The 15759-nt window shown below is 37.6% G+C and overlaps 1 long non-coding RNA gene across 1 annotated transcript in view; it reads right to left on the reverse strand.

The window, feature by feature from the left end:
- Positions 1 to 6140: 6140 nt before the first annotated feature.
- The window catches only part of 4930559C10Rik (RIKEN cDNA 4930559C10 gene), a 28367-nt gene continuing 18748 nt past the window's right edge, over positions 6141 to 15759 (reverse strand). Inside the window, exon 4 of the long non-coding RNA NR_126436.1 lies at positions 6141 to 6438. This is a non-coding gene — a long non-coding RNA (RIKEN cDNA 4930559C10 gene). The remainder of the gene's footprint in view (positions 6439 to 15759) is intronic.

Consider the following 15759-nt stretch of genomic DNA (forward strand, 5'->3'; position numbering starts at 1 on the left):
AACTTCTTGATACATAGGCAGCAGAAGATCATGTGTCACACTGGGCATACCTTCAGCACAGGAGACTTACACTCACAGTGACATATTTCTTCCAATAGAGTCAGACCTACTCCAACAAATCCACACTGCTCAATAGTGTCACTCCACATGGGTCAAGCATGCAAACTCAGGAGTTTGTGGGGTTTATAGGGGTCATTTCTGTTCAAGCCACCACTTAACAATTCCTATGAAGAACTTTGCCCATTCTTTTCATAATTTTAAGATAAGGGAATTTTTTTAAAAAAAAGATGTATCATATATATATATATATATATGTATATATATACACATACATACATACATATTTATACACTGTGGCAATAGACAGCAGGTATATAGCTGTTCTCTAAATGAACCCTGTATTTACATTCACAGTGCTCTCTTTCAAAGTGGAGCTAATAAAAGGCTTTGCTTCCACTGCATAGCCACCATGATCTCTGTTAAGGAGGAATAAGCATATTTGTTGCATCTGGAATAAATATGCAACACAGACCAATAAAGCAAGAGCCCAAACACAACCCAAGTCAAGGCAAATGCAAAGGAGGCTTTGGAAAAGGAGAACAGAGAAAAAACAACAAGATGCAATGAGGAAGGAAAGCTCTTCACCCAGCCAGAAGGACTCTGGAGAAGCAAAAGGTGACCTTAAGGAAATGGAAACTTATAGAAGACTTTAAAAAGTGTTGAAAATGAGTGCAACAAGTATGCATTGCTTAATCAAAGTACATGCTAGTTTATTATTCTAGCTAGTACTTCAAGTACTATATTGAATAGATATGGGGATCCTTGTCTTGTTCCTGATTTTAGTGGGATTAGTTCAAGTATCTCTCCATTTAATTTGCTAGTTTAAGTCCCCCAATATTCTTTACCAGGGCACTTAGTGCTTTCATTGTGTCCCATTAAGTTTGGGTATGTTGTGTCAATAATTTCACTGAATTCCAGGAATTTTTTAATTTCTATCTTTATTTCTGCCCTAACCAATTTATTATGGAGTAGAGAGATGTAAGGTTTCCGCTTGTATATGGGATCTCCGTTGTTTTGTTGTTATTGAAGGCCAACCTTAGGCCATGGTGATCTGATAGGATGCATGGGAGTATTTCAATCCTCTTGTATAGGTTGAGGATTGTTTTGTGACCAATTATATGGTCAATTTTGGAGAGGGTACAATGAGGTGCTGAGAAGAAGGTGTATTCTTTTGATTCAGAGTGAAGTGTTCCATAGATATCTGTTAAAGCATTTGATCCATATTCTCTATTAGTTTAAATCTGTCTCTTTTTAGTTCCTGTTTTACTGACCTGTCCATTGGTGAGAGTGGGGTATTGAAGTCTTTTACTATTATTGTGTAGCATTCAATGTGTGTTTTGGGGTTTAGTAAAGAGATCAAGTGGATTCATATTGGCAAAGAAGCAGTAGAGGTATCACAATTTGCAGATGATGGATAGTATACATAAGTGAACCCAAAAATTCTACCAGAGAACTGCAGAACAACTTCAGCAATGTGGCAGGATATAAAATAAACTCAAATAAATAAGTAAGTTTCCTTTATACAAATGATAAACTGGCTGAGAAAGAAATTAGGGAAAGAACTCCTTTCACAGTATCCACAAATAATATAAAATATCTTGAAGTAACTCTAACCACACAAAGGAAATATCTGTATAACAATAATCTCAAGTGTTTCAAGAAAGAAATTGAAGAAGATCTCAGAAAATGACAAGATCTCCCAGGGTCATGGATTGGCAGAATTAACAGTAAAAGTGGTCATCCTACCAAAGGCAATCTACAGAATCAATGCAACCCCTATCAAAATTCCAACACAATTCTTCAAAGACATGGAAAAAGCAATTCTCAAATTCATCTGGAAAGTCCAAAATCCCAGAATAGCAAAAGCAATTCTGCACAATAAAAGAACTGCTAGGGAATCACCATCCCTGGCCTCAAGTTTTACTACAGAGCAATAGTGATAAAAAAAACAAACAAACAAACAAGCAAACAACCCTGCATAGTATTGGTACAGAGACAGATACATTGATCAATGGAATAAAATTGAAGACCCAGAAATAAAACCACATGCTTATGGGCACTTGATATTTCACAAAGAAGCCAAAAATATACAATGGAATAACGAAAGCATCTTCAATAAATGGTGCTGGTCTAACTGGCTGTCTCTATGTAGAAAAATGAAAATAGACCCATATTTGTCACCTTGAACACAGCTCAAGTACAAGTGGATCAAGGACCTCAACATAAAACCAGATACACTAATTTAATAGAAAAGAAAGTGGGAAAGAGCCTTGAACTCATAGGCAGAGTGGGAAATTTCCTAAAAAGGAACTCCAGTGGCTCAGCCTCTAAGATCAAGAATTGATAAATGGCACCTCATGAAACTGGAAAACTTCTGTAAGGCAAAAGACATAGTCCACAGGAAAAATCGACAACTTACATATTGGGAAAAATTTTTCACTAACCCCACATCTAATAGAGGGCTAATAACCAACACATATATAGAACTCAATAAGCTCAACACCAAAACAAACAAACAAACCAAACAACCTAATCAAAAATGAGTATAGAACTAAACAGAGAATTTACAACCGTGGAATCTCAAATACCAGAGAAACACCTAAAGAAATGTTCAAAGTCCTTAGTGATCAGAGAAATGCAGATCAAAATGACCCCGAGATTCCAACCTTACAAGCATCAGAATGGTTAAGATCAAAACCTGAGGTGACAGATAGCACATAGCTAGTATGTGTAGAAAGAGGAACACTTCTCCATTGCTGGTGGGATTGCAAACTGGTACAACCACTCTGGAAATCAATCTGGAAGTTCCTCAGAAAATTGGATATAGATTTACCAGAAGACCCAGAAATAATATTCTTAAAATACACTCAAATGATTCCCCACCATTCCACCGGGGTATGTGTTCCATTATGTTCATAGCGGCCTCATTTGTGATAGGCAGAAGCAGGAAACAACTCAGAGTTCCCACAAAGGAAGAATGTATACAGAAAATGTGGTTCACTTAAAAAATGGAATACTACTCAGCTTCTAAGAATGAGGATATCCTGAGTTTTGCAGGCAAATGGATGGAACTAGAAAATAGCATCCTAAGTGAGGTAACTCACATACAAAAGAACATGCATGGTATGTACTCACTAAGTGGATATTATCCCCCAAAAGATACAGATTACCCAAGACACAGTCCACAGAACTCAAAAAGTTCAACAAGCTGAAGGCTCCAGGTGGGTACACTTCAAGCTCACTTGGAAGGGAGAAGAAAGCAACCAGGGAGGAGGGAGGAAAGGATCTGAGTGTGAATGGGGACAGTGGAGGTGAAGAGGAGAACCTCTTCTAGTATTGGATGAAGGAAAAGGACTGAAGCCCTGATGGCCATCAGAAAGAAAGGGAACAAGCAAACTAGGGAGGTAGGAGTTGAAGGGACCCTCCAGAATGTACCAGAGAATTGGGAGATGAGAAACTTTCATGACTCAATGGGAGGGACTCTAATGAAATGCCCTAGAGTAGGGAGTGGGGACTTGTAGAGTACACCAATAAAGAAAGACAGGTTGTCAAGTGAGAGCTAGGGTTGCCATTCCACAGTCAAAACTCTAACCCATAATTGTTCCTGTCTGAAAGAACTGCAGGGACAGAAATGGGAACGAGCCTGAGGAAACGAGTTCAGGCGACAGACCCAAACTTGGATAAAGCTCAAGGGGAGGCTCCAAAGCCTGACACTGTTACTGATGCTATGGTGTGCTTACAGACAGGAGCCCAGCATTGCTATCCTCTGAGAGGCCCAACAAGCAGCTGAAAGAGCCAGATGCAGATATTTGCACCCAATCAATTGACAGAAGCTGTTGACCCCTGTGGTTGAATTAGGGGAAAACCAGCAGTCTCACTTAGCCTGTACCCCGAGAGCTCACAGAAACTGGGCCACCAACCAGGCAGCATACATCAGCTGATATTAGGTCCCCAACAAATATACAACAGATAACTGCCAGAGCTGGGTACAATCAGAGAAGATGCACCTAACCCTCAAGAGACTAGAGGTCCCAGGGTGTCTAGAGGTCTGGTGGGGTAGGGGTTGGAGTGGGGACATGTTTGTGCAAATGTTGCTGCCGTTCTTTCAGACAGGAACAATTCTAAGTCAGAGTTTTGACTGGGATAGCAACCCCATCTCTTACTTAATGCCCTGTCTTGCTGCTGAAGGTGAGTTCCACAAGAGGTTATGGAGGAGGTATGGGATGGGGAACAGTCAGAAGGTGGACTAAGAGGAGGGTAACATCTACAGTGTGAAAAAATTAAATAAAATTAAAACAAAAGCATAAATAAAACATGTATGTATGCGATAGGGTTTGTCAGTTTTGTAATTTGTTAAAAAAATATTCTGGACATGGACCTCTTTTGAGTTGTATATAAAGAGTACAGACAATGGCAGGACAAAGTTGAGATGTGACTTCATATGGTACTCAGGTATATCTTCTTCCTTTGTGACAGTGTACACTTCATCCCTATGATTTCTGTTTTAAGATTAAGAGAGCTAAAAATTATCAACAGAAAAACAAAGTAAACAGGGAGAGTGGAAAAAGAGGTAGCAGGGAACAATAGCCAGGTCTCAAGTCTTCTAAATGAAATGATTCTCAAACTGCATGCCCATATTCACAGAAAGAACAAGTGGTGGAAATAAACATTAAAAACATTTCAGAAAAAAACAAGACTAACCACTCTGAAGTAGTAACTGAAACAAGTAAAGAAGGATGTTTGCAATTATTTTAAAATTTATTTTATATTCATGTGAGAGAGAGAGAGAGAAAGACAGAGAGAGAGACAGAGAGAAAGAGAGAGACAGAGAGAGATGGAGAGAGACAGAGAGGGAGAGAAGGAGAGAGAGCAGAAAGAGGGTTTGAAGAGAGGTGGGAATGGGTGTGGTTGTGGGTGGGTGCACATGAGTTCAGTTGTCTCTAGAGGTCAGGGAGTCTAATCACTCTGAAGTTGGAGTGGCAGGCAGTTGTAAACCAGTGGATCTGGGTCGAAAGTGGTAAATCACAAATCCTCTGAAAGAATAGCATGTGCTCTTAAGGACTGTTTCAACTCTCCAGCTCTTAACACATTTTGAATAATTGTCATGAACCATGGCAGCCCAGAGCGTATCAGTATAGCTCACTATACACATGCATTCATTCAAGTTCTTATTAGCAGAGAGAGATAGCGAGAGAGAGAGAGAGAGAGAGAGAGAGAGAGAGAGAGAGAGAGAGAGAGAGAGAGAGAGAGAAAGAGAAAGAGAGAGAAAGAGAGAGACCTTCTGAAGTCAAACTAGCTCAAAGATTATTATTTTTCCATCTATGCTGGGTTGAAGTTTCACTCAAATTTACTCAATCCTTTTGCTTGTTTATTTCTCTATTTAATAAAAATTTTGATGTTATTTTAATGTAGAAACTTCAATAATTTAAAAATCACATTACACCACAAAAGTCAAGATGTCAAATAGTCATTTGGAAACATCACAACTGGGGGAGGCTTCAGCTTAAAGCACTTTCTAAGATATTTAGTGTAGGCTTGATAATTTATTCAGATTCTTTTAGTCTCCCAAATTTAGCTTGAAAACATGCCAAAGGGAATATAATTTCCCCCCATAACACTCAGTGCTTATTTGAAATGCAAATTAGTTCAGAGCTATGTCTTGCAGGATACTGTAACTCTTTCATTTCTACCTGCAAAACCGTACAGAACAGGAACCTGTTTCACAGTTTGCTAATTTTTCTAATATTTGAGAAAAAAAATGGACTTTTCTGGGGACCACTGGAAAATAATTAGGCCATAGATATGGCTGAGTCTCATTTCCTGAATCTGCATGCTATCTCAGAATTTTATCACCCATCTTTCTTCCTGTAGGGGCTGGGTGACTGACAGGCCCACATGAGAGATATATCTCTGAACTTACAAGCTGTCATTTCTGTTTTTCTAAGCAGCACCTTTTGTTAGGGATAATAAAACAAATTCCTCTGAGATTTCATATTTTAATTTAAATCCCTGGAAGTGAAATGTTCCCATAGTTACAGCTTTTGCTATCAAGTTTATTTTTTAAAAAAATTGAATGCCACTCTTTGTATGATAAAATGTTTATTTCCTATGATGACTGTTGCGCGGTCAATCCCGCAATCTGTCACTGTGCAGTGACCTCAGCATGTTCTTTGTTAAAATCTTGAAAGAGAAATTTCTTCACGGCCTGTTGAATTGCTTCATGAGTGCCCTGGCAATTCTTCAATTCTTCCTACAGAAGTAACCTCTGCAGTTTCAGACAGAGCTTAGAAATTCCAATGAAATGATACGCGTTGGTTTAAGAGTGGCATTTATGAAGACCATTGTTCTTTATAAGACAGGAGAAATGATCATAGTTCTCTGAGGAGAGAAATTTTATTTCATTTCAATTTTATGAAAGATAAAATACTATTAAATTGTTATTAATGGTAAATACATACCAGCATCAAATATTCATCAATGGAAGTGAGAAAGTTTGGTGAAATATATAAGTAGATCTTACCTCGTGGTATAAAAATATTACAGGTCTGTCAGGATAGACAAAACAATCCTGAACAATAAAAAAAAAAAAAACAACAACAACAAAAAACAAACCTTAGGGGGAATTACCATCCCTGACCTCAAGCTGTACTATGGAGAATTAGTAATAAAAACTTAATGGTATTGGTACAGAGACAGACACATTGATCAATGAAGTTGATTCAGTGACCCAGAAATAAACCCACACACCTATAAACAATTGACTTTTGATAAAGAATCCAAAAAAAAAATATAATGGGGGGAAAAGGTTCTTCAACAAATGGTTCTAGCCTCACTGGATGTCCGCATTTAGAAGAACTAATATAGATCCATATTTATCATCCTGTACAAAACTCAAGTCCAAGAGGAAAAAGGAGCTAAACATAAAACTGGAAACACTGAATCTCACAGAAGAGAAAGTGAACCCTTCAATGCATTGGTACAGGAAACAATTTTGTGAACAGAACACCAACGGCTCAGGCTCTAAGATCAATAATTGATAAACGGAATCTCATGAAACTGCAAAGCTTCTGTAAGGCATAGGATACTGTCAGTAAGACAAAACAGCAGTGTATTGATTGGGAAATGATATTCAGCAACCCTATATCTAACAGAGGGCTAATATCCAAAATTAATAAAGAACTCAAAGAGTTGAATACCAGTAATTCACACAAAACATGAGGTGTAGAGCTAAATCGAGTTCTCAATAGAGGAATGTCAAATGGCCTAGAAGCACATAAAGACATGTTCAAAGTCCTTAGTCAGGCATGGTGGCACACATCTTTAATCCCAGCACTTGGGAGGTAGAGGTAGATGGATTTCTGAGTTCGAGGCCAGCCTGGTCTACAGAGTGAGTTCCAGGACAGCTAAGGTTACACAGAAAAACCCTGTCTCAAAAAACCAAAAAAAAAAAAAAAAAAAAAAAAAAAAAAAAAACAAAACAAACAAACAAACAAACAAACCAAAACCCAAAAACCAAAACAAAACAAAGTCCTTAGTCATCAGGAAAATGCAAATCAAAACAACTCTGAGATTCCATCTTTTCCCAGTCAGAATGGCTAAGATAAAAAACTCAGGTGATAGCACAGGCTGGTAAGGATGTGGAACATGGGTAACACTCCTCAGATCCTGGTGGGAGTGCAAACTTATGCAGCCACTCTAGAAATCATTATGGCAGTGTCTCAGAAAAGTAGAAATAGTTCTCCCCCAAGACCCAGCCATTCCACTCCTGGGCATATACCCAAAAGATAGATCTTACAAAGACACTTGCTCAACTATGTTCATAGAACTTTATTTCTAATATTCTGAAACTGGAAACCACCTAGATAATCCTCAACTGAAGAACAGATAAAGAAAATGTGGCACATCTACACAGTGGAATACTATTCAGCTATGAAATACAAAGGCATCGTGAATTTTTCAGGGAAAAGGATGGATCTTTAGTTTATTCTGAGTGAGGTAGCCCAGTCCTCAAAGGACATCCATGGTATATACTCACTTATAAGTGGATGTGAGATGTAAAATAGAGGATGCTCATACCATACTCCACAGATCAAAGGAGGCTGGACAGAAAGGAGTACACAAGTGAGGATGCTTGAGTCTCCCTTGGAAGGGGACAATGTAATGGTCATTGAAGGCAGATGGAGAAAGAGAACTGGGTGGAAGATGGTATGGGGAGGAGGGTTAGGGGGTCAGGTTCAGTTATGGGGAGGGGCAGGGGGATGTCCTGATAGCCATGAGAATGAATGAAACTGATTCAGGTGGGAAGAGGTAGGGGGTCATCTCCTGGAAGAGACCAGGGATAAGGGAGATACCCAAGGATCAATGAACATGATCATAACTGTAATTCACAGCTTTAAGGGTATGGATGCTGTGTAGGCTGCCTCCTATGATCAGGAAGAAACCTCACTAGAATGATAGGAACATCAATACACCCACAAAACTTCTGACCCCAAATTTAATCTGTCTCCAAAAATGCAGGGATTAGGAATGGAGCAGAGACTGGGAAAACACCCAACCAATAGCCAGCCCAAATTGAGACCCATCCCATAGGCAAGTACTATTAATGGTACTCTTTTATGCTTGTACACAGGATCCTAGCATGCCTGTTCTCTGAGAGGTCTGACCCACCAACTGACTCAGACAGAAACCCACAGCCAAACAGTGAATTAAGCTTAGGAATTCTTATGGAAAATAAAAGCAAGGAATCCAGTCCCTAAGGAGATAGAAAAACAAACCGAATCAAGTAATCTAGATGCTTGGGACTTTCAGAGACTGAAAGAACTAAAGAACATACATGGGCTGGACTTAGGTTTCCCAGGATATGCATAACAGTTGTGCAGCTTGGTCTTCATGTGGACCCTGAACAACTGGATTGGTTGCTATCCCCAAAGCTGTTGTTACCTGTCTGTGAGATATGTTTTTTTCTAGCTGGGATGCTTTACCTGGCTTCAGTGGGAGAGGATGTGCCTAACCTCAGGAAGACAATATACCAGGGTGGGGAGATACCCAGGTGTGCGACACCCACTCAGAGAAGAAGAAGAAGCGGTGAGGAGGAATTGTGTGAAAGGGTAGTGAGTAGTAACATGAATAAGTAAAAACAATAATAATAACAATAATAAAAACAAAAAAATTATTACTGGTTTGGATGGGAATTAATATAGGTATGCATAGAAGTAATTGCTCCAAAGTGATATGTCCAATATCAAGTACATAGGTAAAGGTTAATGGCAATGTGGAGGGAAGAGACTAATTAGTCTGTGGGTAACTGTATAGAAATTTTAAGGAAATGAAACAAAAAAATTGTGGCCTAAATATTAAGACTAAACAATTATTCACATACTGATAAGACAGAGAACAGCAGTGAAAGGGGAGGCTATGGTTTTACTTGAAATTCTCCAGGTAAATAGATGTTTCTCATCACAAAATGAGCTGAAACACATGTAGAGGCTATGTAGTCATCATACCAAAGTATGTCACAGCAAGTAATATAAAGGTGTTTGATACAGAGACATATCCAAAGACAATGTTTTTGCTTGTTTGTTTCATTTAGTTTTGATGTTTTCTTATGTTTTCTGCCATTTTATCTTATTGATTATTTTATTTATTTATATTTCAAATGTTACTCCCCTTACTTGTCTCCCCTCTACAACCCCCATTTCATCTCCCTCCTCCGTGCCTATCAAAGGGTGCTCTAACACACATACACACACACTCCCACCTCACCCTATAGCATCCTCCTTCACTGGAGAAACAATTCCCATATGACCAAGCTCATCACCTTCCATTTATGCCAGATAAGGCTATCTTTGCTCCATATATAGAGGGTGCCATGGACCCACACATGTATACTCTTTGGTTGGTGGTTTAGTCTCTGGGAGCTCTGAAGGGTCCAGTAAGTTGATTTTGTTGTTCTTCCTATGGGGTTGCAATCCTTGTCATCTCCTTCATTCCTTCCCTATCTCTTCCATTGAGGTCCTCAGGCTCAATTCAATGGTTGGCTATGAGTGTCTGCACCTGTCTTAGTCAGGTGCTGGCAGACTGTCTCAGAAGACAACCCTACTAGGCTCCTGTCAGCAAGCAGTTCTTGGCATCTGCAATAGTGTCAGGATTTGATGTCTGTAGATAGGATGGATCCCAAGGTGGGCCTGTCCCTGGATCACCTTTCCTTCAGTTTCTGCTCCATTTTTTGTCCTTGTGTTTCCTTTAGACAGGAACAATTCCGCATTAAAAATTTTGAGATGTGTTAGTGGCCCATTCTCTCAACTGGGGACCGTGCCTATCTACTGGGGATCAAAGACCCTGTTCTTAAGAGATTCTCCTTCATAAGATTCTCCAAACTAGGATAACGTAAAGAAAAGAGATATTGGCTTTCCATATATATATATATATATATGGAATAATATATATATTATTAGTATATAAATAATATATATACTAATAATATATATTATTAGTAAATATATATATATATATATATATATATACAATGTTTCGGCAGGGCTAGAAAGGTGACACAACAATTTTGTGTTAAGCGAAGACATTATTTCAGAGAGAAAAGAAAGAAAAAGTTCTGCATGGTTCAGGATCTGAGGAAGATATGTGTACTTTATCATCCCAAGAGCAACAAAAATATCATTGGTTCAAAGCCGGGGGAGTATTATGCACAACCCCCTTGCTGGAATATTTGGTCAGACAGTGTAGTAGGCCAGTAGTTTGAAATAAATTATGGATGCCTTCAAAGGTAAAGTGCTAAGGGCTTCCAGGAGAGTAGTATTGAGGGAAGTTTGTTCAGACAATGGTCCTCAGGAGAATCCAGTTTCTTATTCTCCCACTCGTCCAGTAAACTATGCTGGTCTTGCAGTTTTGTGAGCGCCTGGGATATAATAAATTTTAAGACTGGCTGGAAATTATTTTTTTACACATGAGCACCACCAGTGTGTGTTGTTACTCACTTCTTCCAGCAAAGCCTTCCTGTGGACCTTATGGTTTGAAGGAAGAAAATACTTTAGGTAAGAGAGAGTGGTTTGCTAAGGGCCACACTGGATGGGAAGAGATGGTGTGAAAAAATATCTTTCTGCCCAAGGACTCACTCCTGAAGTTGGAAGGAGTTATGAAAAATATATCCTTTGTGTGATGTTCACAAGATGAGGAAGAAGTTGGCCTACAGGGTTCAGGATCTATCTATCTATCTATCTATCTATCTATCTATCTATCTATCTATCTATCTATCTATCTATCCATCTAGTTTTTTAGAGATGCAGTAAAACAGGCCCTGACATCATGACCCAATTCTTCAAGGGACCGATATTTTCTGCTTCACTCTGAGCAAACACCAGGCAGTGAAAAAGGAAAGCATGCCTGATATCACAGCGCCAGCAGAAAGATTTGCTGAATAATTAACCAATAATGAAAACAGCCTCCAAACAGCAAATGATTTCCTAGAATTCTAATGATTTATCTAAAACTTAAAGTATTTAACTAGATTCAAACAGCAGTATTCAACTAAACTCAGAATGCGAATCAGGGATAAATCCATTCAAAACGTACAGAAGAAAGCATTATGAGAATGGAACTAACATCATACTATTTAAGTCTCCTTTTATAAAGCTTTTGGGCCATTGCAATTTATATTCAGTTTTATAGGGAAATTAGATTGCAATGATATATAGATGCTATTAAGGTGTAGGTAGTAGGACTATATTCTGCTTCTCCAAGAGCCACTAATTGAATTGTTTCAGTGATAATGGATAAATTTTAAATATCACTGTGAAGAAAGAAGGGGAAAAAGTTTCCTGTGATCCACTTAATGTGATCCACAAGCCATATAGGTAAAGCCAACCAAAAATATTCAACATTTATTCAATCCCTGTAACTCCCCATTCTGAAGCTGACATTTCAACTACTTTCCTAAATGATGATAAATACTCAAGGCTGAGACATCAAAAAGATAGAATTATTTTATCAAAGTTAATTCCTTCACCGAATCGTCACCTGAAAGTTTTATGTCAAAGGTGAGTGGCTAAGGCAGACTTGAATTATGTTAGGTAGACAAGAAAAGGCAGAGAGGAGATAATAATGTATGAAAGATTTGCAACTATCTCTAATAGGCTTTTTCCATTCTGACACTGTTGGCTTAGGTATTTTGCAGGGATCAGCTTGAAGGGTGTGTGCATATGTGAAAGAGAACTTGCATGCACATGAAGCATGTACAATACACTTGAGCACTATCTACCACGTTTAAATTTGTATAATTAAGGTTTTTTTATGAATTCTAATCCTCCTAGTTTACCATGAAGATGAGATGAGAAAAAAAACAAAACAAAACACAACACCAACAACAAAAGGGTAAAAATATATTCACAGGGCTTCAAGATTTTAATTGAGCATGCCTCTGGAAATTCAGTGCCATTCCTGAAAGATTTTTCATCCATTTCTGCATATAAATTTGGTTTCAGGATCTTCATGCACTGTATGCTCCCAAGTGATATTAGTGGCATTTGAATGCTTATTTCCCAATTCATTCCAAAGTGATACAACACCTTAAAATGACAAAGTACAGCGCAATAAGTCTAAATAATAGCAATATAGATTAAAATAAGAAATGGTCAGCCGTATCTTGAAATTAAAGTGTGAAGGAAATATATTTATACATACAGAAATGCGTACAGAAAAAGTAATGTATGTTTACTTTTCTCAAATACCTTAAAGCTTACCTCTTTTGTTTGTCTTCCATCTGTGCCCTGACCAGATTGTACCTGTTCATACCAGGGTGATCAATTAGCATGTGCCACATAGTATTATTTACTGTACAGTAAGTTTTAGTGATACTGAAACAACCTGTTTTATTTTCTTCTCCTGAAGTTTTCCATAAGCTCTTACCACCTTCTCATTAAAGCTTTACTGAATTGTGACTTTTTAAATCTTCAGACAATATATGGTCATATTCACATGCCCAATCAAGGAATGCTAGTTCCCTTAATTTCCCCAATTGCTATCTACTAACATATTTTACACATAAGGAACTCTGTTTATTTCAGTTTCAAATACAATTTCTAGAAAAAGATAGAGTTTCACATTGGTTCCTGTGCATAGCACCTACAAATTGTTGCTTCCTGTGTGTACTATTTCTTAGAAAGAAATCACCCCAGGACATTGCTAAACTATTTTATTTGATGATTGACAACAGCCACTGTTAGACTGGTAATGAGCCTGGGCTCATCGCATGAACAGTATAAACCAGAACATGGAATTTAGAATGTTTAATTTACTTAACTTCTGATTTCTAATTTTAGAGATAATGAGAAAGGGGAAGGATAATTTTCATATAATTGAACATTTAAAGTATTGTACAAACCTCTAAGTCATTAATTGGAGAGATATAATGTGGCACTCATAATAAATTTGAGTAAAAGAATTTGAAGGAATGATGGGCAAAAGTAGGAAGTTTTAGGTAGGAAGGTATGAATGAGTGCTGTATCCACTGTGAATTAAAAATCTGCTTCATGATTTTAGTATTTAATATTAGCTTGGTCATAATCAGGTCTAGTTGCAAGACTCCTCAAAGAAACAAAGATACACAAGGAGTCAAGATCCTCATATAAAATAGGGTAGTGATTTACATATCTTACAAGAAGTAAAATGATACTAGAATATCCTCCAATCAGTATATTGTCTGCTTTCCTGTGGCAAATGTCAATTCTAGGAAGTTTATTTACATCGCTTACTTTTTATCTGGCTCCAAAAATGCAGATTATTTTGAGAGATTTAAATGGAAGTACAAAGCAAAATTAGTTCTCAATTGAGAGAAGTTATAAGAAAGGAATTTATTTATGATCCAGGTCATTTCCCCCACACAAAGGGCTTTGCATTGCTCATGAATTGGTACACTGTAGTGAAAGCCTAAGGCTTGTAGCAAGGTTCATATGGACCACACATCCTAAATTGTTTCCTTTCAAACAAGTGCTTTCAATAGAATTCTACAAAAGACCTCCTGTACCTAAGGCTCTGAGAGCTTTGCCAAAGACAGGGTGTGATTAATGTAAGTCTGTGTATCCTAGAAATGTCAGAAGATACATACAGAAGTATCACTGTCATGGCCTTTCCATCTCCCAACTCACCCAATTTTCTTCTCCTGCCTTGTCTCCATCTTTCAAAAGAAATTCATAAAACAAAAGCAAAGACCTAAACAAACTCATGAAAAAAAATCAACGAGAAAAAAATACCAAGGCAAACCAATACTCCCTACATACACATAAATGCATGCACAACCACATCCTCATACACACACACACACACACACACACACACACACACACACACACATACCAGAAACATGCAGTCTGTTCTTTGTTGTTGAATTGATACTGGCTAAAGGTTTGTTTTAAAGTGTGGTCGATAGACATGATGACACCCCACTGGAGGAAAATTTTGATTTCTCTCCAAACCAGCAGGTATCAACTACAAATAGGGTTTGTTTACTTGTCTGTCTGTCTGCTTGTTTGTTTAAATTAACAGTGTAATCTTGTGATTACTTCCTCATCTTTGTGCAGAGATAATGTCTGGGATTTTCATATTTTTTATCAGTCCTGATATATCTGGAAGACATTTCTTTTGGGGAATCCTTAAGACTTGTGTTCCTAAGGTTCTTTTTTTTATTTCTTCTTCCTCACAGAGCCCTGAGCCTTGAGAAAAGAGGCCCGATAAAGTCATCCCATTTAGGACTAAGTGTTTCAAAGTTTTCACTAACTGGGCATTGTCCAGTTTGTGTTTCTATGTTTATTACCATCTATTATGACAAGAAGCTTTTCTGATGCTTCTTATTGGAATCCATTTATTACATGGGTATAGCAATATGTCTCTAGGTATCAGTCTTCATTGGGCTCATGAACTATCTAGTCTCAAGCTCTTAACCCCTTAGATGTGTTTGGTATTGCTTCAATCTCAGAGAGTGGACCATAAATTTCATTGAAAAAAAAAAATTGGGTGGTTGTCTGTGTCACTATTGCCACACCATATTGTGCAGTCAATTTTCTGATGTATGTTGCTGAGTTTGTAGTTCGATTATATTGATGACTACTTTTCTCCTCTGGTAGCATGTAAAGTCTCTTCCAGCACAAAGAAGGCTACTCAGTACCAGGAAAGTTTCTAGCTGTGTGCTAGCTCAATTTTTAAGCATTCAAACACATAAACCAGTGGTGTCCTCAGCAACACAAGCCTTAATGTGTTATTATTTGAGTATAATTGTAATCTACAAAATAGAAAAATCGTCACCAATTAAATATGTGATAGAGATCTACTATATACTATATATAAACAACTAAAAAATGTAAAAATGTTAGAAATAACTCAAATTGAAAATGATACATAATACTAACAGAAAATTTATAAAAGATGAAATATAAATGGTGGAGAAAATTGATATTATTTAATATCAAGCTATATCATAATTGGACATATACATAAATGAATCCATATCTTACTACAGAATATCTATTACTGTTTACATTTCCTGAAATACATACATATATATAGTAGAAATTTAAATAGAGTCACCAAAATTAGGGGTGACAGTGCCCCCAACCATATGCCATCAAGTAAAATCTCACATGCAAGGGACATGTTGCATCTTGTTGGCTTAGTACCAAAATGATTCCCATAGAT

The sequence above is a fragment of the Mus musculus genome, chromosome 12 (assembly GCF_000001635.26).
Source record: "Mus musculus strain C57BL/6J chromosome 12, GRCm38.p6 C57BL/6J".
NCBI lineage: Eukaryota > Metazoa > Chordata > Mammalia > Rodentia > Muridae > Mus > Mus musculus.